A 24,508-nucleotide genomic window follows, 5' to 3' on the forward strand; every position below is an offset into this window, starting at 1 on the left:
GGTCTCTACCAGGGTGTAAGGAGAGTCCACAAAGAGAAGGACCAGGGTGGACTGTATAAGGAGGCTATAAAGCACAGCACAAGGACTGGTCCTGGAAAGGGTCTGCTGTGCTAGTTGTTCCAGGAGGGTGCCATTTTCATGAAGGATGGCACCCTTTTTCTGCATTTGGGCACCATTTCAATGCACTGTCTTGTGAGTTGTTTGTATGTTACTCTGAATGTATCTTAGCATGCCTAGGAGGAGCTGTAGACATCATTATCTTCCTGCCCCTGTGCTTTCTGTGTGCCATAGGAAACTAGACTGTCTTCCGGAACCTTCGCAGCAGTCAAATCCATCTCCAAGGACCGGTAAGGTTGTGTCACACCCTGATCTGTTTCACCTGACCTTGTGCTTGTCTCCACCCCCCTCCCAGGTGTCACCCATCTTCCCCACTTATCCCCTGGGTATTTATACCTGTGTTTTCTGTCTGTTTGTGCCAGCTCGTCTTGTTTGCCAAGTCAACCAGCGTTTTCTCTCAGCTCCTGTTTTTCCCATTCTCTCTTTTTCTCGTCCTCCTGGTTTTGACCCTTGCCTGTCCTGACTCTGAGCCCGCCTGCCTGACCACTCTGCTCGCCCCTGACCTCGAGCCTGCCTGCCGCCCTGTACCGTTTTGGACTCTGCCCTGGCTATGAACGCTTGTCTGTCCCCGACCTGCCTTCTGTCTATCCCTTGGATTATAATAAATATACCTGAGCTCAAACCTGTGTCTGCATCTGGGTGTCGCCTTGCGTCATGATAGGTTGTGTGAGTTGTGATAGGTTGTGTGAGTTGTGATAGGTTGTGTGAGTTGTGATAGGTTGTGTGAGTCGTGATAGGTTGTGTGAGTCGTGATAGGTTGTGTGAGTTGTGATAGGTTGTGTGAGTCGTGATAGGTTGTGTGAGTTGTGATAGGTTGTGTGAGTTGTGATAGGTTGTGTGAGTCGTGATAGGTTGTGTGAGTCGTGATAGGTTGTGTGAGTTGTGATAGGTTGTGTGAGTCGTGATAGGTTGTGTGAGTTGTGATAGGTTGTGTGAGTTGTGATAGGTTGTGTGAGTCGTGATAGGTTGTGTGAGTCGTGATAGGTTGTGTGAGTCGTGATAGGTTGTGTGAGTCGTGATAGGTTGTGTGAGTTGTGATAGGTTGTGTGAGTTGTGATAGGTTGTGTGAGTTGTGATAGGTTGTGTGAGTCGTGATAGGTTGTGTGAGTCGTGATAGGTTGTGTGAGTTGTGATAGGTTGTGTGAGTTGTGATAGGTTGTGTGAGTCGTGATAGGTTGTGTGAGTTGTGATAGGTTGTGTGAGTTGTGATAGGTTGTGTGAGTCGTGATAGGTTGTGTGAGTCGTGATAGGTTGTGTGAGTTGTGATAGGTTGTGTGAGTTGTGATAGGTTGTGTGAGTCGTGATAGGTTGTGTGAGTTGTGATAGGTTGTGTGAGTCGTGATAGGTTGTGTGAGTTGTGATAGGTTGTGTGAGTCGTGATAGGTTGTGTGAGTTGTGATAGGTTGTGTGAGTTGTGATAGGTTGTGTGAGTTGTGATAGGTTGTGTGAGTCGTGATAGGTTGTGTGAGTTGTGATAGGTTGTGTGAGTCGTGATAGGTTGTGTGAGTCGTGATAGGTTGTGTGAGTCGTGATAGGTTGTGTGAGTCGTGATAGGTTGTGTGAGTCGTGATAGGTTGTGTGAGTCGTGATAGGTTGTGTGAGTTGTGATAGGTTGTGTGAGTCGTGATAGGTTGTGTGAGTCGTGATAGGTTGTGTGAGTCGTGATAGGTTGTGTGAGTCGTGATAGGTTGTGTGAGTTGTGATAGGTTGTGTGAGTCGTGATAGGTTGTGTGAGTCGTGATAGGTTGTGTGAGTTGTGATAGGTTGTGTGAGTCGTGATAGGTTGTGTGAGTCGTGATAGGTTGTGTGAGTTGTGATAGGTTGTGTGAGTCGTGATAGGTTGTGTGAGTCGTGATAGGTTGTGTGAGTTGTGATAGGATGTTGTGGTCTGGAGGGAATACAACGAGGAGATACATTAGCATACAAGACAAAGTGTCATAAGTAAGGAGAAATATAAAGTATAACATGCATGTTAACCTAACAAAGGACGTTACAAATATCTATGGAACTCAGGCTATAAGGCAGCAAAGGAAGCAATCTAAGGAAAGTGTAGAATCATAAACAGTCTGATTGGCAATAACTGGTTTGTATTAACTGAACTCGGTTTGACTTAGCTGAACTTGTTAGGTTTAACGGATAAATAAATCGTTTTAGTTAATTGAACTTGTTAGGTTTCACAGAGATTGGTGTTGTCACGGTGCTGAAGATGAATTCTGTCTCTGCTACCTTCTATCTCCTCCCTGCCACAATGTTACAGAGGTGCACTGTTTTTTACAGAGGAAAACCTGGTTCACACTAATGATTACTTGTTTGGTATTCAAGGTGATGTATCCTCCTAGATTCATTAAAAGGTGGACCTACAGGGGGTGGATGCAACCTTTAATTTTTGTGTTGAATTGATAAATAAATTACAGTGGGATCGATGTGGATTTAATCTGCCGTGCCTCTTGGCATCTAGCCAAGAGTCTCCCTCCCATTTTCAGCAGCCAGAAGACTGATGATAGATGAGTTGCCCGCTCTCTACTCCCACCCCCCATCCTATTGGCCAGCCCAACACACATATGCACATTGAAGGAAGACACCAACATACTGTCAAATGTCATATAGTCCTACACAAGTGTACTGAGAGAGGAAGTGTACTGAGAGAGGAAGTGTACTGAGAGAGGAATTTAGATCACAAACAGTAAAATGCTGCAAGGAGAAAGAAAACACATCGGTCCCCCAACTCCCCTGTCCCCCAACTCCCCTGTCCCCCAACTCCCCTGTCCCCCAAATCCCCTGTCCCCCAAATCCCCTGTCCCCCAACTCCCCTGTCCCCCAACCCCCTAGGCCCTGCAACTCCCCTTTCCCCCAACTCCCCTGTCCCCCAAATCCCCTGTCCCCCAAACCATCCTGTCCCCCAACCCCCCTGTCCCCCATCTCCCCTGTCCCCCAACCCCCCTGTCCCCCAATCCCCTAGGCCCTGCAACCCCTCCCCCCTCCCCCCAACTCCCCAGGTCTCCCAACCCTCCTTCACCCCAACTCCCCTGTCCCCAAACCCCCCTGTCCCCCAACACCCCTGTCCCCCAACCCCCTAGGCCCTGCAACTCCCCTTTCCCCCAACTCCCCTGTCCCCCAAATCCCCTGTCCCCCAAACCATCCTGTCCCCCAACCCCCCTGTCCCCCATCTCCCCTGTCCCCCAACCCCCCTGTCCCCCAATCCCCTAGGCCCTGCAACCCCCCCCCCCCCTCCCCCCAACTCCCCAGGTCTCCCAACCCTCCTTCACCCCAACTCCCCTGTCCCCAAACCCCCCTGTCCCCCAACACCCCTGTCCCCCAACTCCCCTGTCCCCCAACCCCCTAGGGCCTGCAACCCCCGCCCCCCCAACTCCCCAGGTCTCCCAACCCTCCTTCACCCCAACCCCCCCTGTCTCCCAACTCCCCAGGTCTCTCAACCCCTCTGTCTCCCAACCCCCTAGGCCCTGCAACTCCCCTGTCCCCCAACCCCCTAGGTGGTGCAACTCCCCTGTCCCCCAACCCCCTAGGCCTCACAACCCCCCTGTCCCTCAACTCGCCAAGCCCCCCAGGCTTCCCAACCCCCCAACACATCAGGCTCCCTGTTCCCCAGCTCCCCAGGGCCCCCAGCTCCCCAGGGCCCCCAACTCCCCAGGTCCCCCAACTCCCCAGGTCCCCCAACTCCCCAGGTCCCCCAACTCCCCAGCCCTAAGCTCGCTCAAGCACCTCCAGCTCCAGTGGCCCCTGTCCTGTGACATCTCAGACCAATGTCTATTTTTGAATTTCCAAATGGCATTCTATTCCCTTCATAGAACACTATGGGTTCTGGTCAAAACCAGTGCACTGCTGTATATAGGGAACAGGGTGTCATTTGGAATGGAACCAATACCCTATCGGCTCTGTAGGAATGTCACTCTGGGGAGGGGGGATGGTTGGGGTTATTTAATGACGGGGCCAGGCAACCTGTCCGTCCTCACGTCCGCCCCCTGTGGATTAAGATACAGCTGCAGTCCCCACGGCCAGACAACGGGGAGACTGATGGGAAACACAGGGGCCGCAGAGGAGCGCATGATTTCTCAACAGCTGCCACGATGACTCGGTACACACACACACACACACACACACACACACACACACACACACACACACACACACACACACACACACCAATTTCACCCCCCCGACGTGAAACCACAGGTCTGTCAGCATTGTGTGTGTGTAAGAGAGAGTGAATAGGTTGTGTGTACACCAGATGAGGCTGGTGGGAGGAGCTATAGGAGGACAGGCTCATGGCTGGAATGGAATAAAAGGAACTGAGTTACACAGGGTTTCCATATGTTTGGTGTGTTTGACTCCGTTCCATTGATTCCATTCCAGCCATTACAATGAGCCTGTCCTCCTATAGCTCCTCCCACCAGCCTCCTCTGGTGTAGAGGTATTTGAGTGAATGAGTGCATATGTCCGTCTGTGTGTGAGGGTTTATGTGTATGTGTCTGTGTGTGTGTTTGAATGTGTTCAAGACAACTGCAGGGTTTTTGTGTGAGTCCCCAGGGCACCAGACACACATGAGTCAGAGACCAGTTGGATTTATATTCATTCATTTGTTCTGAAACCAGAATAGCAACAACTAACACACACACACACACACACACACACACACACACACACACACACACACACACACACACACACACACACACACACACACACACACACACACACACACACACACACACACACACACACACACACACACACACACACAGGCTTTCACCACAGTGTTACATTCCTCCTTTATTCCAACAGGGATGTTGACTATCAATCGTATGTAATTTCTGCCCATTCAGCGAGATTGGCTACAGTTAATTAGCAATTAGCTTAGCATGTCATTGTAATTAACAAAATGATCATTAGAGTAAATAGAAGCAACGTGAACACGCGGTTAAAGCAGCTATCTGTGTTTGAGGCCCAAATCGCACCCTAATACATATACAGTACTTTACTTTTGTCAAAAGTAGTGCACTATTTACGGAATAGGGTGGGATTTGGGACACAGTCTGTGTGTTGAAATGGGTGAGCGCTCCGGGTCGAGCAGGGGGCTTGCTGACAACACTTCTTTTATGTCATTTATCAAAGCCATCTGCCATTTTCCGCTCAATTAATTTGTTATGGGAAGTGGGATCAATTAAGCCAAGCCGGTAATGGCTTTATATCCTAGTTTACGTTTTATGGCCTAATATTTTCTCTTCTCCTCTCTACCATGAAAAGAGTAGAATCAATACCCAGGCCTCTTTTTACTCCTTTATACTTGTTTGTTTTCCGCAACCTTTCCTGGCATGAAAAACTGTCTGTAACAAGGGGTTAGTGTTGGGGTCACACAAACTGTATACACGGACAGACAGACAGATGGATGGTCAGACGGCGAGACAGACAGACAGAGAGACAGGTACACAGGCAGACAGAGAGACAGGCACACAGGCAGACAGAGAGACAGGAGGACCAACAGACAATCAGACAGACAGACATGCAGACAGAGAGACAGGAGAACAGACAGACAAGCAGACAGACAGAGAGAGAGACAGGCACACAGGCAGACAGAGACAGGCACACAGGCAGACAGAGAGACAGGAGGACCGACAGACAAGCAGACAGACCAGACATACATGCAGACAGAGAGACAGGAGAACAGACAGACAAGCAGACAGACAGACATGCAGACAGGCAGACAGAGAGACAGGCAGACAGGCAGACAGAGAGACAGGAGGACCGACAGACAAGCAGACAGACAGACATGCAGACAGAGAGACAGGAGGACCGACAGACAAGCAGACAGAGAGACAGGCAGACAGAGAGACAGGAGGACCGACTGACAAGCAGACAGACAGACATGCAGACAGGCAGACAGAGAGACAGGCAGACAGACAGGCACGGAGACAGTGAGATCCAATGGACGGAGGAGAAACAGACAATTATAACACGTTTACACAAATGTACATCCATGTTTTCATGTTTCTTTCTACTGCAGTCTCACCCTCTTTCCATCTCTCTGACCGTAGAAGGAGAACTTCAGATTCTACCAGCCTTAGAAACAGAGCCAGGTTCTACCAGCCTTAGACACAGAGACAGATTTTACCAGCCTTAGAGACAGAGACAGATTTTACCAGCCTTAGAGACAGAGACAGATTCTACCAGCCTTAGAGACAGAGACAGATTCTACCAGCCATAGAAACAGAGACAGATTCTACCAGCCTTAGAAACAGAGACAGATTTTACCAGCCTTAGAGACAGAGACAGATTCTACCAGCCTTAGAGACAGAGACAGATTCTACCAGCCTTAGAGACAGAGACAGATTCTACCAGCCTTAGAGACAGAGACAGGTTCCCTCAGCATTAGAGACAGAGACAGATTCTACCAGCCTTAGAGACAGAGACAGATTCTACCAGCCTTAGAGACAGAGACAGATTCTACCAGCCATAGAGACAGAGACAGATTATACCAGCCATAGAGACAGAGACAGATTCTACCAGCCATAGAGACAGAGACAGATTCTACCAGCCATAGAAACAGAGCCAGGTTCCCTCAGCCATAGAGACAGAGCCAGGTTCCCTCAGCCATAGAGACAGAGACAGATTCTACCAGCCATAGAGACAGAGACAGATTCTACCAGCCATAGAGACAGAGACAGGTTCCCTCAGCCATAGAAACAGAGACAGGTTCCCTCAGCCATAGAAACAGAGACAGGTTCCCTCAGCCATAGAAACAGAGCCAGGTTCCCTCAGCCATAGAGACAGAGACAGATTCTACCAGCCATAGAGACAGAGACAGATTCTACCAGCCATAGAAACAGAGCCAGGTTCTACCAGCCTTAGAAACAGAGACAGATTCTACCAGCCTTAGAGACAGAGACAGATTCTACCAGCCTTAGAGACAGAGACAGATTCTACCAGCCTTAGAGACAGAGACAGGTTCCCTCAGCATTAGAAACAGAGACAGATTCTACCAGCCATAGAGACAGAGACAGATTCTACCAGCCATAGAGACAGAGACAGATTCTACCAGCCATAGAGACAGAGACAGATTCTACCAGCCATAGAAACAGAGACAGGTTCCCTCAGCCATAGAAACAGAGCCAGGTTCCCTCAGCCATAGAGACAGAGACAGATTCTACCAGCCATAGAGACAGAGACAGATTCTACCAGCCATAGAAACAGAGACAGGTTCTACCAGCCTTAGAAACAGAGACAGATTCTACCAGCCTTAGAGACAGAGACAGATTCTACCAGCCTTAGAGACAGAGACAGATTCTACCAGCCATAGAGACAGAGACAGATTCTACCAGCCATAGAGACAGAGACAGATTCTACCAGCCATAGAGACAGAGACAGATTCTACCAGCCATAGAGACAGAGACAGATTCTACCAGCCATAGAGACAGAGACAGATTCTACCAGCCATAGAGACAGAGACAGATTCTACCAGCCATAGAAACAGAGACAGGTTCCCTCAGCCATAGAAACAGAGACAGGTTCCCTCAGCCATAGAAACAGAGCCAGATTCCCTCAGCCATAGAGACAGAGACAGATTCTACCAGCCATAGAGACAGAGACAGATTCTACCAGCCATAGAGACAGAGACATATTCTACCAGCCATAGAGACAGAGACAGATTCTACCAGCCATAGAGACAGAGATAGATTGTACCAGCCATAGAGACAGAGACAGATCAGACATGGCATCACTCTTTTATTTACCACCACTGGGCCCTCAGAGGCATGATCACTATAGAAGAGGGGGATGAGGAGACAACGAGGGGGATAAGGAGACAAAGAGGGGGATGAGGAGACAAATAGGGGGATGAGGAGACAAAGAGGGGGATGAAGAGACAAAGAGGGGGATGAGTAGACAACGAGGGGGATGCGGAGACGAATAGGGGGATGCGGAGACGAAGAGGGGGATGAGGAGACGAAGAGGTGGATGAGGAGATGAAGAGGTGGATGAGGAGATGAAGGGGTGGATGAGGAGATGAAGAGGGGGAAAAGGAGATGAAGAGGGGGATGAGGAGATGAAGAGGGGGAGATAAAGAGAGGGAGAAGGAGATGAAGAGAGGGAGATGAAGAGGGGGAGGAGGAGATGAAGAGAGGGAGATGAAGAGGGGGAGGAGGATATGAAGAGGGGAAAGAGGGAGATGAAGAGGGGGAGGAGGAGATAAAGAGGGGGAGGAGGAGATGAAGAGAGGGAGATGAAGAGGGGGAGGAGGATATGAAGAGGGGAAGGAGGAGATGAAGAGGGGAAGGAGGGTATGAAGAGGGGAAGGAGGATATGAAGAGGGGAAGGAGGATATGAAGAGGAGAAGGAGGAGATAAAGAGGGGGAGGAGGAGATGAAGAGGGGGAGGAGGTATTGAAGAGGGGAAGGAGGATATGAAGAGGGGAAGGAGGATATGAAGAGGGGAAGGAGGAGATGAAGAGGGGGAGGAGGAGATAAAGAGGGGGAGGAGGAGATGAAGAGGGGGAGGAGGATATGAAGAGGGGAAGGAGGAGATGAAGAGGGGAAGGAGGATATGAAGAGGGGAAGGAGGAGATAAATAGGGGGAGGAGGAGATGAAGAGGGGGAGGAGGTATTGAAGAGGGGAAGGAGGATATGAAGAGGGGAAGGAGGAGATGAAGAGGGGGAGGAGGAGATGAAGAGGGGGAGGAGGAGATGAAGAGGGGGAGGAGGAGATAAAGAGGGGGAGGAGGAGATGAAGAGGGGGCGCCGCTGACTACCAGCAGGCATTGGGGCTTAGTGACACAGACGGAGCAGGTCATCTGTCAGACACATGCCCCTGAGTGTGTATGTACAGAAGGACTGTGTATGTGTGTGTGTGTGTGTGTGTGTCTCTGCATGTGCGTGTCTATAAGTGTGTGTTTGTGACAGAGACCCTCCGGGGCTGACAGTTAGACAGGCGGAACACCATTAGTTCAGACTCCTACACTCATCGCTCAGCCTGCTCCTCCCAAGGGGCCGAGGAGGAGTCAAGAGGTTGTCATAGTGACTGTTCCTCCTGGGTACACAACTCACAACACTTCTAGACCAGGAGCCCTGGGGTTGCGGAGCTCCAATGGCCTCTGACCTATCACATCCTGTCAAGGTCTTGTGGATGGGCTTTAGGGGGATGAGGGGAAGAAGAGGGGATGTTCCATATTGTAAATTTAGCTGATCCTCTATTAGCTTCATGTTGTCCTACCAGAAGCAGAGTGACTTCCAGGGCTGAGCCGCTTGGCTTTGGTTGGTCATCAGGATATGTGTGATGTGAGGGTAAAGACACGCTGTAATACACAAGAGAGTGGAACACTGTTTCCTGATACTATGTCAGCTGGCTTAATGGAACTCTGTCTGTGTCCTGATACTACGTCAGCTGGCTTAATGGAACACTGTTTCCTGATACTATGTCAGCTGGCTTAACGGAACTCTGTCTGTCTCCTGATACTACGTCAGCTGGCTTAATGGAACTCTGTCTCCTGATACTACGTCAGCTGGCTTAATGGAACTCTGTCTCCTGATACTACGTCAGCTGGCTTAATGGAACTCTGTCTCCTGATACTATGTCAGCTGGCTTAATGGAACTCTGTCTCCTGATACTACGTCAGCTGGCTTAATGGAACTCTGTCTTCTGATACTATGTCAGCTGGCTTAATGGAACTCTGTCTGTCTCCTGATACTACGTCAGCTGGCTTAATGGAACTCTGTCTCCTGATACTATGTCAGCTGGCTTAATGGAACTCTGTCTGTCTCCTGATACTACGTCAGCTGGCTTAATGGAACACTGTTTCCTGATACTATGTCAGCTGGCTTAATGGAACTCTGTCTCCTGATACTATGTCAGCTGGCTTAATGGAACTCTGTCTGTCTCCTGATACTACGTCAGCTGGCTTAATGGAACTCTGTCTCCTGATACTACGTCAGCTGGCTTAATGGAACTCTGTCTGTCTCCTGATACTACGTCAGCTGGCTTAATGGAACTCTGTCTCCTGATACTACGTCAGCTGGCTTAATGGAACTCTGTCTTCTGATACTATGTCAGCTGGCTTAATGGAACTCTGTCTGTCTCCTGATACTACGTCAGCTGGCTTAATGGAACACTGTTTCCTGATACTATGTCAGCTGGCTTAATGGAACTCTGTCTCCTGATACTATGTCAGCTGGCTTAATGGAACTCTGTCTGTCTCCTGATACTACGTCAGCTGGCTTAATGGAACTCTGTCTCCTGATACTACGTCAGCTGGCTTAATGGATCTCTGTCTGTTTCCTGATACTATGTCAGCTGGCTTAATGGAACTCTGTCTCCTGGTACTATGTCAGCTGGCTTAATGGAACTCTGTCTCCTGATACTACGTCAGCTGGCTTAATGGAACTCTGTCTGTCTCCTGATACTACGTCAGCTGGCTTAATGGAACTCTGTCTTCTGATACTATGTCAGCTGGCTTAATGGAACTCTGTCTGTCTCCTGATACTACGTCAGCTGGCTTAATGGAACTCTGTCTCCTGATACTATGTCAGCTGGCTTAATGGAACTCTGTCTGTCTCCTGATACTATGTCAGCTGGCTTAATGGAACTCTGTCTCCTGATACTATGTCAGCTGGCTTAATGGAACTCTGTCTGTCTCCTGATACTATGTCAGCTGGCTTAATGGAACTCTGTCTGTCTTCTGATACTATGCCTGCTGGCTTAATGGAACTCTGTCTGTCTCCTGATACTATGTCAGCTGGCTTAATGGAACTCTGTCTCCTGATACTATGTCAGCTGGCTTAATGGAACTCTGTCTCCTGATACTACGTCAGCTGGCTTAATGGAACTCTGTCTCCTGATACTATGTCAGCTGGCTTAATGGAACTCTGTCTGTCTTCTGATACTACGTCAGCTGGCTTAATGGAACTCTGTCTCCTGATACTATGTCAGCTGGGTTAATGGAACTGTCTGTCTCCTGATACTATGTCAGCTGGCTTAATGGAACTCTGTCTGTCTTCTGATTCTATGTCAGCTGGCTTAATGGAACTCTGTTTCCTGATACTATGTCAGCTGGCTTAATGGAACTCTGTTTCCTGATACTACATCAGCTGGCTTAATGGAACTCTGTCTCCTGATACTATGTCAGCTGGCTTAATGGAACTCTGTCTCCTGATACTATGTCAGCTGGCTTAATGGAACTCTGTCTGTCTCCTGATACTATGTCAGCTGGCTTAATGGAACTCTGTTTCCTGATACTATGTCAGCTGGCTTAATGGAACTCTGTTTCCTGATACTACATCAGCTGGCTTAATGGAACTCTGTCTCCTGATACTATGTCAGCTGGCTTAATGGAACTCTGTCTGTCTCCTGATACTATGTCAGCTGGCTTAATGGAACTCTGTTTCCTGATACTATGTCAGCTGGCTTAATGGAACTCTGTTTCCTGATACTACATCAGCTGGCTTAATGGAACTCTGTCTCCTGATACTATGTCAGCTGGCTTAATGGAACTCTGTCTCCTGATACTATGTCAGCTGGCTTAATGGAACTCTGTCTCCTGATACTATGTCAGCTGGCTTAATGGCTAACTCAAGACTTTGGACTTCTCTCTTTTGTGTGTTTGTGTGTGTGTGTGTGTGTGTTTGTGTGTGTGCGTCCCTGTTTTGCATTAATGATTTAAACATCCTCCCAAACCTGATGACAGACACACACTCATTAAGAACCTCGTGTTCAAACCTTTGGCCTGAGGTGCTCTGTGTTCATCAGGCTCACGAGGTGCCACTGTGACGGAGGTTGAGGTGGTACGGTGATGGTCTAGAATACCTTAGTCATTCCAATCAGGTGATGTTCAAATCAATAGCCAATATCATCAGCCACTGCTGGGTTTAGCCATGGTGATGGTCTCCACGTGTTGGGTCCCAGACCCACTCATAACACCACCACACCACCTTACTACCCCACACAAACCGCCTCCAAAATGGCTAAATGTTTCCTATGTAACACCGGGCTCTGGTCAAAAGTAGTTCACTGTATAGGGAATAGGTTACCATTTGGGACGCTGACACCATCACTCTAACCCATTCATCATATCCATCACAGTGAACTCAGGGCTTAATGGGGAGTCAATCAATAACTCTTAGGGGTTATACTGAACCAAGAGGACTGTGCTGAGTCCTGAAACTATTACTAATGGGCCCCAGACATCCCGTCTCCAACACGCCACACATCACTGTCTGTCAGGCCACAACCCTTAAGTGCCATTGTCACCAGAGTCCGCAGACGCATTGGTCATCCTCTGGTGACAGTCGGTGAGTGGTGTCCGAGTTCTTCCCAGACCCTCTCAGTCAGGACACTTATGGTGCAAAGGAGGCTGGTGGGCGTTAACTTGGAGGATAGGCAGATTGTAATGGTTGCAATAGAATAAATGGAAATGTATCAAACCAATGGGAAACCAGCGTTTAGATGTATTTAATACTGTTCCATTAGTTCCACTGCAGTGATGACAACGAGCCTATCCTCCTATCTCTCCACCCACCAGCCTCCTCTGGGCCACAACGGTGTTTTCACACTTGGTCCCTTTCAGACAAATCTTTTGCTTCAATTCACTTGAATTCCGTTGTCTGGTTCCTTTTTTTAGGGCAATGTGAACGCAAAGCTCCCCAGGTTCACTTGCCATTATTCCTGCACCACACACTAGACTACTGTTATAACCCCTCACACTAGACTACTGACATAACCCCTCACACTAGACTACTGACATAACCCCTCACACTAGACTACTGCTATAACCCCTCACACTAGACTACTGACATAACCCCTCACACTAGACTACTGACATAACCCCTCACACTAGACTACTGCTATAACCCCTCACACTAGACTACTGACATAACCCCTCACACTAGACTACTGACATAACCCCTCACACTAGACTACTGACATAACCCCTCACACTAGACTACTGACATAACCCCTCACACTAGACTACTGTTATAACCCCTCACACTAGACTACTGACATAACCCCTCACACTAGACTACTGCTATAACCCCTCACACTAGACTACTGCTATAACCCCTCACACTAGACTACTGCTGTAACCCCTCACACTAGACTACTGACATAACCCCTCACACTAGACTACTGACATAACCCTTCACACTAGACTACTGACATAACCCCTCACACTAGACTACTGCTATAACCCCTCACACTAGACTACTGCTATAGCCCCTCACACTAGACTACTGACATAACCCCTCACACTAGACTACTGACATAACCCCTCACACTAGACTACTGTTATAACCCCTCACACTAGACTACTGACATAACCCCTCACACTAGACTACTGCTATAACCCCTCACACTAGACTACTGCTATAACCCCTCACACTAGACTACTGCTGTAACCCCTCACACTAGACTACTGACATAACCCCTCACACTAGACTACTGACATAACCCTTCACACTAGACTACTGACATAACCCCTCACACTAGACTACTGCTATAACCCCTCACACTAGACTACTGCTATAGCCCCTCACACTAGACTACTGCTATAACCCCTCACACTAGACTACTGACATAACCCCTCACACTAGACTACTGACATAACCCTTCACACTAGACTACTGCTATAACCCCTCACACTAGACTACTGCTATAACCCCTCACACTAGACTACTGCTATAGCCCCTCACACTAGACTACTGCTATAACCCCTCACACTAGACTACTGACATAACCCCTCACACTAGACTACTGACATAACCCCTCACACTAGACTACTGACATAACCCCTCACACTAGACTACTGACATAACCCCTCACACTAGACTACTGACATAACCCCTCACACTAGACTACTGACATAACCCCTCACACTAGACTACTGACATAACCCCTCACACTAGACTACTGACATAACCCCTCACACTAGACTACTGCTATAACCCCTCACACTAGACTACTGACATAACCCCTCACACTAGACTACTGACATAACCCCTCACACTAGACTACTGCTATAACCCCTCACACTAGACTACTGACATAACCCCTCACACTAGACTACTGACATAACCCCTCACACTAGACTACTGCTATAACCCCTCACACTAGACTACTGACATAACCCCTCACACTAGACTACTGACATAACCCCTCACACTAGACTACTGCTATAACCCCTCACACTAGACTACTGCTATAACCCCTCACACTAGACTACTGCTATAACCCCTCACACTAGACTACTGCTATAACCCCTCACACTAGACTACTGACATAACCCCTCACACTAGACTACTGACATAACCCCTCACACTAGACTACTGACATAACCCCTCACACTAGACTACTGACATAACCCCTCACACTAGACTACTGACATAACCCCTCACACTAGACTACTGACATAACCCCTCACACTAGACTACTGACATAACCCCTCACACTAGACTACTGACATAACCCCTCACACTAGACTACTGACATAACCCCTCACACTAGACTACTGCTATAACCACTCACACTAGACTACTGACATAACCCCTCACACTAGACTACTGTTATAACCCCTCACACTAGACTACTGACATAACCCCTCATACTAGACTACTGACATAACCCCTCACACTAGACTACTGCTATAACCCCTCACACTAGACTACTGACATAACCCCTCACACTAGACTACTGACATAACCCCTCACACTAGACTACTGCTATAACCCCTCACACTAGACTACTGACATAACCCCTCACACTAGACTACTGACATAACCCCTCACACTAGACTACTGACATAACCCCTCACACTAGATTACTGACATAACCCCTCACACTAGACTACTGACATAACCCCTCACACTAGACTACTGACATAACCCCTCACACTAGACTACTGACATAACCCCTCACACTAGACTACTGACATAACCCCTCACACTAGACTACTGACATAACCCCTCACACTAGACTACTGACATAACCCCTCACACAAGACTACTGCTATAACCCCTCACACTAGACTACTGCTATAACCCCTCACACTAGACTACTGCTATAACCCCTCACACTAGACTACTGCTATAACCCCTCACACTAGACTACTGCTATAACCCCTCACACTAGACTACTGCTATAACCCCTCACACTAGACTACTGCTATAACCCCTCACACTAGACTACTGCAACACCCCCCTGCTATAACCCCTCACACTAGACTACTGCGAAGATGATGAGTTGGTGAAAAAATCGTGTGCTGTTTTTCGTTATTAATGAGCATTTGTCAAGGATGCACAGATATTCCAAAATATGTGTGGAGTTTTTAGTTCAAGATTATTTGTTTGTAATATCTAATCTATAGGCTAAGAGAGCTTCATAAGCTGTTTATTGATTGTGTGGTTGGAATAGTGTGAGAAGACAACATATTTGGTGAGAATCACAACATTGGACACAAAATCAATTATATCTCTTAAAGGGGCAGTAGCCTACATTGGGTGGACAAGCAAATATATATCTTAAAGGGGCAGTAGCCTACATTGGGTGGACAAGCAATTATATCTCTTAAAGGGGCAGTAGACTACATTGGGTGGACAAGCAATTATATCTCTTAAAGGGGCAGTAGGCTACATTGGGTGGACAAGCAATTATATCTCTTAAAGGGGCAGTAGGCTACATTGGGTGGACAAGCAATTATATCTCTTAAAGGGGCAGTAGCCTACATTGGGTGGACAAGCAATTATATCTCTTAAAGGGGCAGTAGGCTACATTGGGTGGACAATTACAACATTTATTCTTCTGCTCTTTATTCTGTTACTGATAATATTTACATGTAGGTTAATAGTAAACCAAGTAGGAGAGATGGATGGACAAAGGGAAAGATCAGAGATGGGGAGGGAGAGAAAGAGGAAGAAAGGGAGAGGAGTTGACCCCATGACGGATTGATTGAGGTCCTCCAATACTTTCCATTGCCCACAGCCCAGATGAACAGGAAACCTAGAGACACACATTCAGTCCCCCCTATCTTTCTCTTTCTCACGTTTTCTCTCACTCTCTGTCTCTGTCTCTGTCTCTGTCTCTGTCTCTGTCTCTGTCTCACTCTCTGTCTCTGTCTCTGTCTCTGTCTCTGTCTCTCTCTCACTCTCTCTCTCTGTCTCTGTCGCTGTCTCTCTTTCACTCTCTTTCTCTGTCTCTCTCTCTCTCTCTCTGTCTCTCTCTCTCTGTCGCTGTCTCTCTCTCACTCTCTTTCTCTGTCTCTCTCTCTCTCTCTCTCTCTCTCACTATCTGTCTCTGTCTCTGTCTCTGTCTCTGTCTCTGTCTCACTCTCTGTCTTTCTCTCTCTCTCAACTTCTCTGCTGCTTTTGCAACCACCAATGGGTATCCTAATAAAATACTAAATGCCAAAATAAATGTAGATAACCTGCGTGGTCTGCTTCTTCCTTAACCTCAGCATTGATCGTCACCATGCTTGGCTTCGGTCATACTGCCACTTTGTGGTAGGATGGTAGAGAGCAACTGCAGAGGACCAGTTGACAAAATCAAAGCCCACATTATTCTGAAAATTGGTCTCAGAGTAGGATTGATGATCTAGAATCAGTTTAGTCGTTTACACCATAATGATCAACATTACATTGACATAGTGGCTTGATCCTAGAACAGCACTCGTACTCTGAGAGGCCTAAGGGCCCAAGCCTCTGAGAATCCCGGGCCATGTTCAGTTGGCAAATGTGGAAACTTGCAGAGAGAAATGTCATAAATAAACTTGATTCTCTGAGGATTACATATGACAAAGGGAAGTTTGGGTATTGACTGTAACCACGGCAACATGACAGCCAGGAGGGTGGTGGGTCATGTGGGATGCAGGTTATTTAGACTGGGGTGAATAACATGTGTAAGGTCACACAGATTCATATGTATTGTGATTCATATGCAATTTATTGTGTGTGTGTGAGTTTGTGTGTCACTGTGTGTGAGTGTGTGTGTCTCTGTGTGTCTGTGTGTTAACTGATTGACAGGTGTGACATTTCCAGTCTGGATGTAATGATGGTACATTTGAGATGCAGAGCTAGTGTGAATACATTATGTACTGACATGGAGTGGAAACATTCGAGCTGGTGTCTGTTCCCTCTGTTGTTGTGTGTAACCCATGTTAACCCTGGTGTCTGTTCCCTCTGTTGTTGTGTGTAACACATGTTAACCCTGGTGTCTGTTCCCTCTGTTGTTGTGTGTAACACATGTTAACCCTGGTGTCTGTTCCCTCTGTTGTTGTGTGTAACACATGTTAACCCTGGCGTCTGCCCCCTCTGTTGTTGTATGTAACCCATGTTAACCCTGGTGTCTGTTCCCTCTGTTGTTGTGTGTAACCCATGTTAACCCTGGTGTCTGTTCCCTCTGTTGTTGTATGTAACCCATGTTAACACCCCGGTATCTGTTCCCTCTGTTGTTGTATGTAACCCATGTTAACACCCCGGTATCTGTTCCCTCTGTTGTTGTGTGTAACCCATGTTAACACCCTGGTGTCTGCCCCCTCTGTTGTTGTGTGTAGCCCATGTTAACCCTGGTGTCTGTTCCCTCTGTTGTTGTATGTAACCCATGTTAACACCCTGTTGTCTGTTCCCTCTGTTGTTGTGTGTAACCCATGTTAACCCTGGTGTCTGTTCCCTCTGTTGTTGTATGTAACCCATGTTAACCCTGGTGTCTTTTCCCTCTGTTGTTGTATGTAACCCATGTTAACACCCTGGTGTCTGCTCCCTCTGTTGTTGTGTGTAACCCATGTTAACCCTGGTGTCTGTTCCCTCTGTTGTTGTATGTAACCCATGTTAACACCCTGGTGTCTGCTCCCTCTGTTGTTGTGTGTAACCCATGTTAACCCTGGTGTCTGTTCCCTCTGGTGTCTGTTGTGTGTAACCCATGTTAACCCTGGTGTCTGCCCCCTCTGTTGTTGTGTGTAACCCATGTTAACCCTGGTGTCTGTTCCCTCTGTTGTTGTGTGTAACCCATGTTAACCCTGGTATCTGTTCCCTCTGTTGTTGTGTGTAACCCATGTTAACCCTGGTGTCTGCTCCCTCTGTTGTTGTGTGTAACCCATGTTAACCCTGGTGTCTGTTCCCTCTGTTGTTGTGTGTAACCCATGTTAACCCTGGTGTCTGTTCCCTCTGTTGTGGTGTGTAACCCATGTTAACCCTGGTGTCTGTTCCCTCTGTTGTTGTGTGTAACCCATGTTAACCCTTGTGTCTGCTCCCTCTGTTGTTGTGTGTAACCCATGTTAACCCTGGTGTCTGTTCCCTCTGTTGTTGTGTATCCTCTGTTCCCTCTGTTGTTGTGTGTAACCCATGTTAACACCCTGGTGTCTGTTCCCTCTGTTGTTGTGTGTAACCCATGTTAACCCTGGTGTCTGCTCCCTCTGTTGTTGTGTGTAACCCATGTTAACCCTGGTGTCTGTTCCCTCTGTTGTTGTGTGTAACCCATGTTAACCCTGGTGTCTGTTCCTTCTGTTGTTGTGTGTATCCTCTGTTCCCTCTGTTGTTGTGTGTAACCCATGTTAACACCCCGGTGTCTGTTCCCTCTGTTGTTGTGTGTAACCCATGTTAACCCTGGTGTCTGTTCCCTCTGTTGTTGTATGTAACCCATGATCCTGGTCCTCTGGACATCCATTGAGCTGAATCATATATGCTGACATATCAGTGGCCATTTTATCATGCGTTACACCCAAATGACCTGTTGTTAGCCTGATCCTAGATCTGTTTGTGCTGTAAAGCCAACTTCTGTGGTCACTGTCATGCTACAAGAAACAGATCTGGTTGGGACCAGGCTAACCTGCCACCCTCATCAACTTTACCAATTGATACCTACTGTCAAGTGTCAATTCCAGTAGTGGTGTGTGGGTAGAATCACCTGAGAAGCCAAGCCAGACAAAAAGCCATATTACAACCTGTGTGTTGTGATAATTGAGTTGTTTGACACCGTGATATTTAGGCCTAAAGGTCGAGACAATAAGAGGACACAGTGGCAGAATACATTAAACCACACCTCTGTTTCATCACAAAACCGAAGTCCACAAAGCACATTTCTCTGTGTGTGTGTGTGTGTGTGTGTGTGTGTGTGTGTGTGTGTGTGTGTGTGTGTGTGTGTGTGTGTGTGTGTGTGTGTGTGTGTGTGTGTGTGTGGGTGTGTGGGTGGGTGTGTGGGTGGGTGTGTGTGTGTGCATGTGTGTGTGTGGTTGTGGGTGCACATTCATGCAAGTAGAAAACATGTTGACTCACCCTACTTGTAGAGTATTGCCATCCTCCTCTTTCATGTTGAGGAAACGGTCTATGACTCTGTCATACTGTACATGTTTTATTTGATTTGTCCTAGGCTACTTGGCTAAAATACTTGCTCACTAGACTAACTTCCTTTCATGGACAACAATACGCCAGGCCAGCTAGTTAACATTAACCTACTACATTTAACTACATATTGAACTTCCATCCTCTCAGGTCAAGGGCACAATATATGAATTAATGGTTGGATCAGAATCGCAATTACAGTCATTGACCAGTACAGAGAATGAAGTAAAACCACAAGTCCAAATCCCTATCTCCATCCATGGCTAATTTAGGAAAGGGATGATTTTTAGCTAGCAAGCCAGCAGAGGACAACAACACAACGAGATGCAGCAATACAAGTTGTTTCAGTCAGTTCCATAGGCTCTAGATGTGATTTGATAGGAATGAAGCCAAATCCAAACTGGCTTCCCTTGACTCTTTGTTTTGGTGTTCCAGGACCATTTACAGGTGAGCTCACTCAGTTTAGCTCAACGCTGATTGGCTATTATTTACAGGTGAGCTCACTCAGTTTAGCTCAACTCTGATTGGCTATTATTTACTTTTTATCAAGGGAGGCCAAATGGTCGCTGGCATCCTTTGCATTCAATGCCACGCGGTAATAATGTCATACACTGACATTTAGAAACAAAACATGCCCATTTGAAAAATAAGCCGCAGGAGTTTTTTGAGCGAGAATTAAGACAACTTTCGAGTAGTAAGACATGTATAAAATCAACAGATGCCATTAATAAGAAGGGGCTAGAAGCGTCTTATATGGTGAGCTACCGATTGGCTTGGACAGGCAAGCCCCATACTGGAGGACTTTCTGCTGACGCAGATATGTCTGGGACAATACTGGGGGAAAAGGCCAAAAAAACTATACAGACAATGTCTTCATCAAACAACACTGTTTCACGATGCATCAGTTTATTTATTTTTTTACCTTTATTTAACCAGGCAAGTCAGTTAAGAACAAATTCTTATTTTCAATGACGGCCTGGGAACAGTGGGTTAACTGCCTGTTCAGGGGCAGAACGACAGATTTGTACCTTGTCAGCTCGGGGGTTTGAACTCACAACCTTCCGGTTACTAGTCCAACGCTCTAACCACTAGGCTACCCTGCCGCCCCAGTAACATGGCAGGAGATGTTTTGAAACAATTACTGCTTCACATACAAGCCAGTGAATTATATGCATTACAGCTGGATGAGTCAACAGATGTGGCGGGCCTGGCACAGCTCCTGGTATATGTCTGTTACAGCTGGATGAGTCAACAGACCTGGCACTGCTCCTGGTATATGTCTGTTACAGCTGGATGAGTCAACAGATGTGGCGGGCCTGGCACAGCTCCTGGTATATGTCTGTTACAGCTGGATGAGTCAACAGATGTGGCGGGCCTGGCACAGCTCCTGGTATATGTCTGTTACAGCTGGATGAGTCAACAGACGTGGCGGGCCTGGCACAGCTCCTGGTATATGTCTGTTACAGCTGGATGAGTCAACAGATGTGGCGGGCCTGGCACAGCTCCTGGTATATGTCTGTTACAGCTGGATGAGTCAACAGATGTGGCGGGCCTGGCACAGCTCCTGGTATATGTCCGTTACGTTTATGGGGGGTCAATTAAGGAAGACATCCTCTTCTGCAAACCAGTGGAAACCAGGACAACAGGATAGGATATTTTTTAAGTACTGGACAGCTTTGTGACGTCAAATAGACTTTGGTGGTCAATATGTGTTGTTATCTGTACTGATGGCGCAAAGGCCATGACAGGGAGACATAGTGGAGTGGTAAAATGCATGCAAGCAGTTGCTCCTGACATCACTTGGGTACACTACAGCATCTACCAAGAGGCTCTTGCTGCCAAAGGAATACCTGACAGCTTGAAATATGTTTTTGACACTACAGTGAAAATGATTAACTTTGTTAAAGCAAGGCCTCTGAACTCTCATGTTGTCACGTTCTGACCTCTATTTCTGTTGTTTTGTATTTATTTAGTATGGTCAGGGCGTGAGTTGGGTGGGCAGTCTATGTTTGTTTTTCTATGTTTTGGGGCATTTCTATGTTTTCGGCCTAGTATGGTTCTCAATCAGAGGCAGGTGTCATTAGTTGTCTCTGATTGAGAATCATACTTAGGTAGCCTGGGTTTCACTGTGTGTTTGTGGGTGATTGTTCCTGTCACTGTGTTTGTCGTCACAGGATAGGACTGTTTTGCGTTCTCACATTTCTTGTTTTCGTTAGTTTGTTCATGTGTAGTGATTTATTAAAATATGAACAACCACCACGCTGCGCTTTGGTCCGCTTCTCCTCCTCCTACAGACGAACGCCCTTACAGAATCACCCACCGCAACAGGACCAAGCGGCGTGGTAACGGGCAACAGCGGCACAAGGAGGAATGGACTTGGGATGATGTGTTGGACGGCAAGGGTTGCTACACATGGGAGGAGATCCTGGCGGGAAAGGATCGCCTTCCATGGGAACAGGTGGAGGCAGCGAGGAGAGCAGAGGCAGCCGGAGAGAGGAGCCGGCGATATGAGGGAACACGGTTGGCAAGGAAGCCCGGGAGTCAGCCCCAAAAATTTCTTGGGGGGGGGGCTAACAATCTGGACCCTCTATTTCTGAAACTATCCGCCACCATTGTCGCAACCCCTATTACCAGCCTGTTCAACCTCTCTTTCATATCGTCTGAGATCCCCAAGGATTGGAAAGCTGCCGCAGTTATCCCCCTCTTCAAAGGGGGAGACACCCTGGACCCAAACTGTTACAGACCTATATCCATCCTGCCCTGCCTATCTAAGGTCTTCGAAAGCCAAGTCAACAAACAGGTCACTGACCATCTTGAATCCCACTGTACCTTCTCCGCTGTGCAATCTGGTTTCCGAGCCGGTCACGGGTGCACCTCAGCCACACTCAAGGTACTAAACGATATCATAACCGCCATTGATAAAAGACAGTACTGTGCAGCCGTCTTCATCGACCTTGCCAAGGCTTTCGACTCTGTCAATCACCATATTCTTATCGGCAGACTCAGTAGCCTCGGTTTTTCGGATGACTGCCTTGCCTGGTTCACCAATTACTTTGCAGACAGAGTTCAGTGTGTCAAATCGGAGGGCATGCTGTCCGGTCCTCTGGCAGTCTCTATGGGGGTGCCACAGGGTTCAATTCTCGGGCCGACTCTTTTCTCTGTATACATCAATGATGTTGCTCTTGCTGCGGGCGATTCCCTGATCCACCTCTACGCAGACGACACCATTTTATATACTTTCGGCCCGTCATTGGACACTGTGCTATCTAACCTCCAAACAAGCTTCAATGCCATACAACACTCCTTCCGTGGCCTCCGACTGCTCTTAAACGCTAGTAAAACCAAATGCATGCTTTTCAACCGATCGCTGCCTGCACCCGCATCCCCGCCTAGCATCACCACCCTGGATGGTTCCGACCTAGAATATGTGGACATCTATAAGTACCTAGGTGTCTGGCTAGACTGCAAACTCTCCTTCCAGACTCATATCAAACATCTCCAATCGAAAATCAAATCAAGAGTCGGCTTTCTATTCCGCAACAAAGCCTCCTTCACTCACGCCGCCAAGCTTACCCTAGTAAAACTGACTATCCTACCGATCCTCGACTTCGGCGATGTCATCTACAAAATGGCTTCCAACACTCTACTCAGCAAACTGGATGCAGTCTATCACAGTGCCATCCGTTTTGTCACTAAAGCACCTTATACCACCCACCACTGCGACTTGTATGCTCTAGTCGGCTGGCCCTCGCTACATATTCGTCGCCAGACCCACTGGCTCCAGGTCATCTACAAGTCCATGCTAGGTAAAGCTCCGCCTTATCTCAGCTCACTGGTCACGATGGCAACACCCACCCGTAGCACGCGCTCCAGCAGGTGTATCTCACTGATCATCCCTAAAGCCAACACCTCATTTGGCCGCCTTTCGTTCCAGTACTCTGCTGCCTGTGACTGGAACGAATTGCAAAAATCGCTGAAGTTGGAGACTTTTATCTCCCTCACCAACTTCAAACATCAGCTATCTGAGCAGCTAACCGATCGCTGCAGCTGTACATAGTCTATTGGTAAATAGCCCACCCATTTTCACCTACCTCATCCCATACTGTTTTTATTTATTTATTTTTCTGCTCTTTTGCACACCAATATCTCTACCTGTACATGACCATCTGACCATTTATCACTCCAGTGTTAATCTGCAAAATTGTAATTATTCGCCTACCTCATGCCTTTTGCACACATTGTATATAGACCCCCCCTTTGTTTTCTACTGTGTTATTGACTTGTTAATTGTTTACTCCATGTGTAACTCTGTGTTGTCTGCTCATACTGCTATGCTTTATCTTGGCCAGGTCGCAGTTGCAAATGAGAACTTGTTCTCAACTAGCCTACCTGGTTAAATAAAGGTGAAATAAAATAAAAAAATAACAGGGAGTATGGCTACGCCAGGTAGGAGACCTGAGCCAACTTCCTGTGGTTACCGGGGGGCTAGAGAGACCGGGCAGGCACCGTGTTATGCTGTGGAGCGCACGGTGTCCCCAGTGCGGGTGCACAGCCCGGTGCGGTACATTCCAGCTCCGCGTATCGGCCGGGCTAGAGTGGGCATCGAGCCAAGTGCCATGAAGCCGGCTCTACGCATCTGGTCTCCAGTGCGTCTCCTTGGGCCGGCTTACATGGCACCAGCCTTGCGCACGGTGTCCCCGATTCGCCTGCATAGCCCAGTGCGGGCTATTCCACCTCGCCGCACTGGCAGGGCGACCGGGACCATTCAACCGGGTAAGGTTGGGCAGGCTCGGTGCTCAAGAGCTCCAGTGCGCCTGCACGGCCCGGTCTATCCGTCACCACCTCCACGCACCAGCCCTCCGGTGGCAGCTCCCCGTACCAGGCTGTCTCTCCGGCCCATCCTTGCAGGGGCTCTCTCCTCTCCAGCGCTGCCGGAGTCTCCCGCCTCTCCGGCGCTACTAGAGCCTTCCTCCTCTCCAGCGCTGCCGGAGTCTTCCGCCTGTTCGGCGCTACGAGAGCTACTCAGTCCGGCGCTTCCAGAGCCTTCCTCCTCTCCAGCGCCGCCAGTG

The sequence above is a fragment of the Oncorhynchus mykiss genome, chromosome 7, assembly GCF_013265735.2.
Source record: "Oncorhynchus mykiss isolate Arlee chromosome 7, USDA_OmykA_1.1, whole genome shotgun sequence".
In the NCBI taxonomy this organism is placed as follows: domain Eukaryota; kingdom Metazoa; phylum Chordata; class Actinopteri; order Salmoniformes; family Salmonidae; genus Oncorhynchus; species Oncorhynchus mykiss.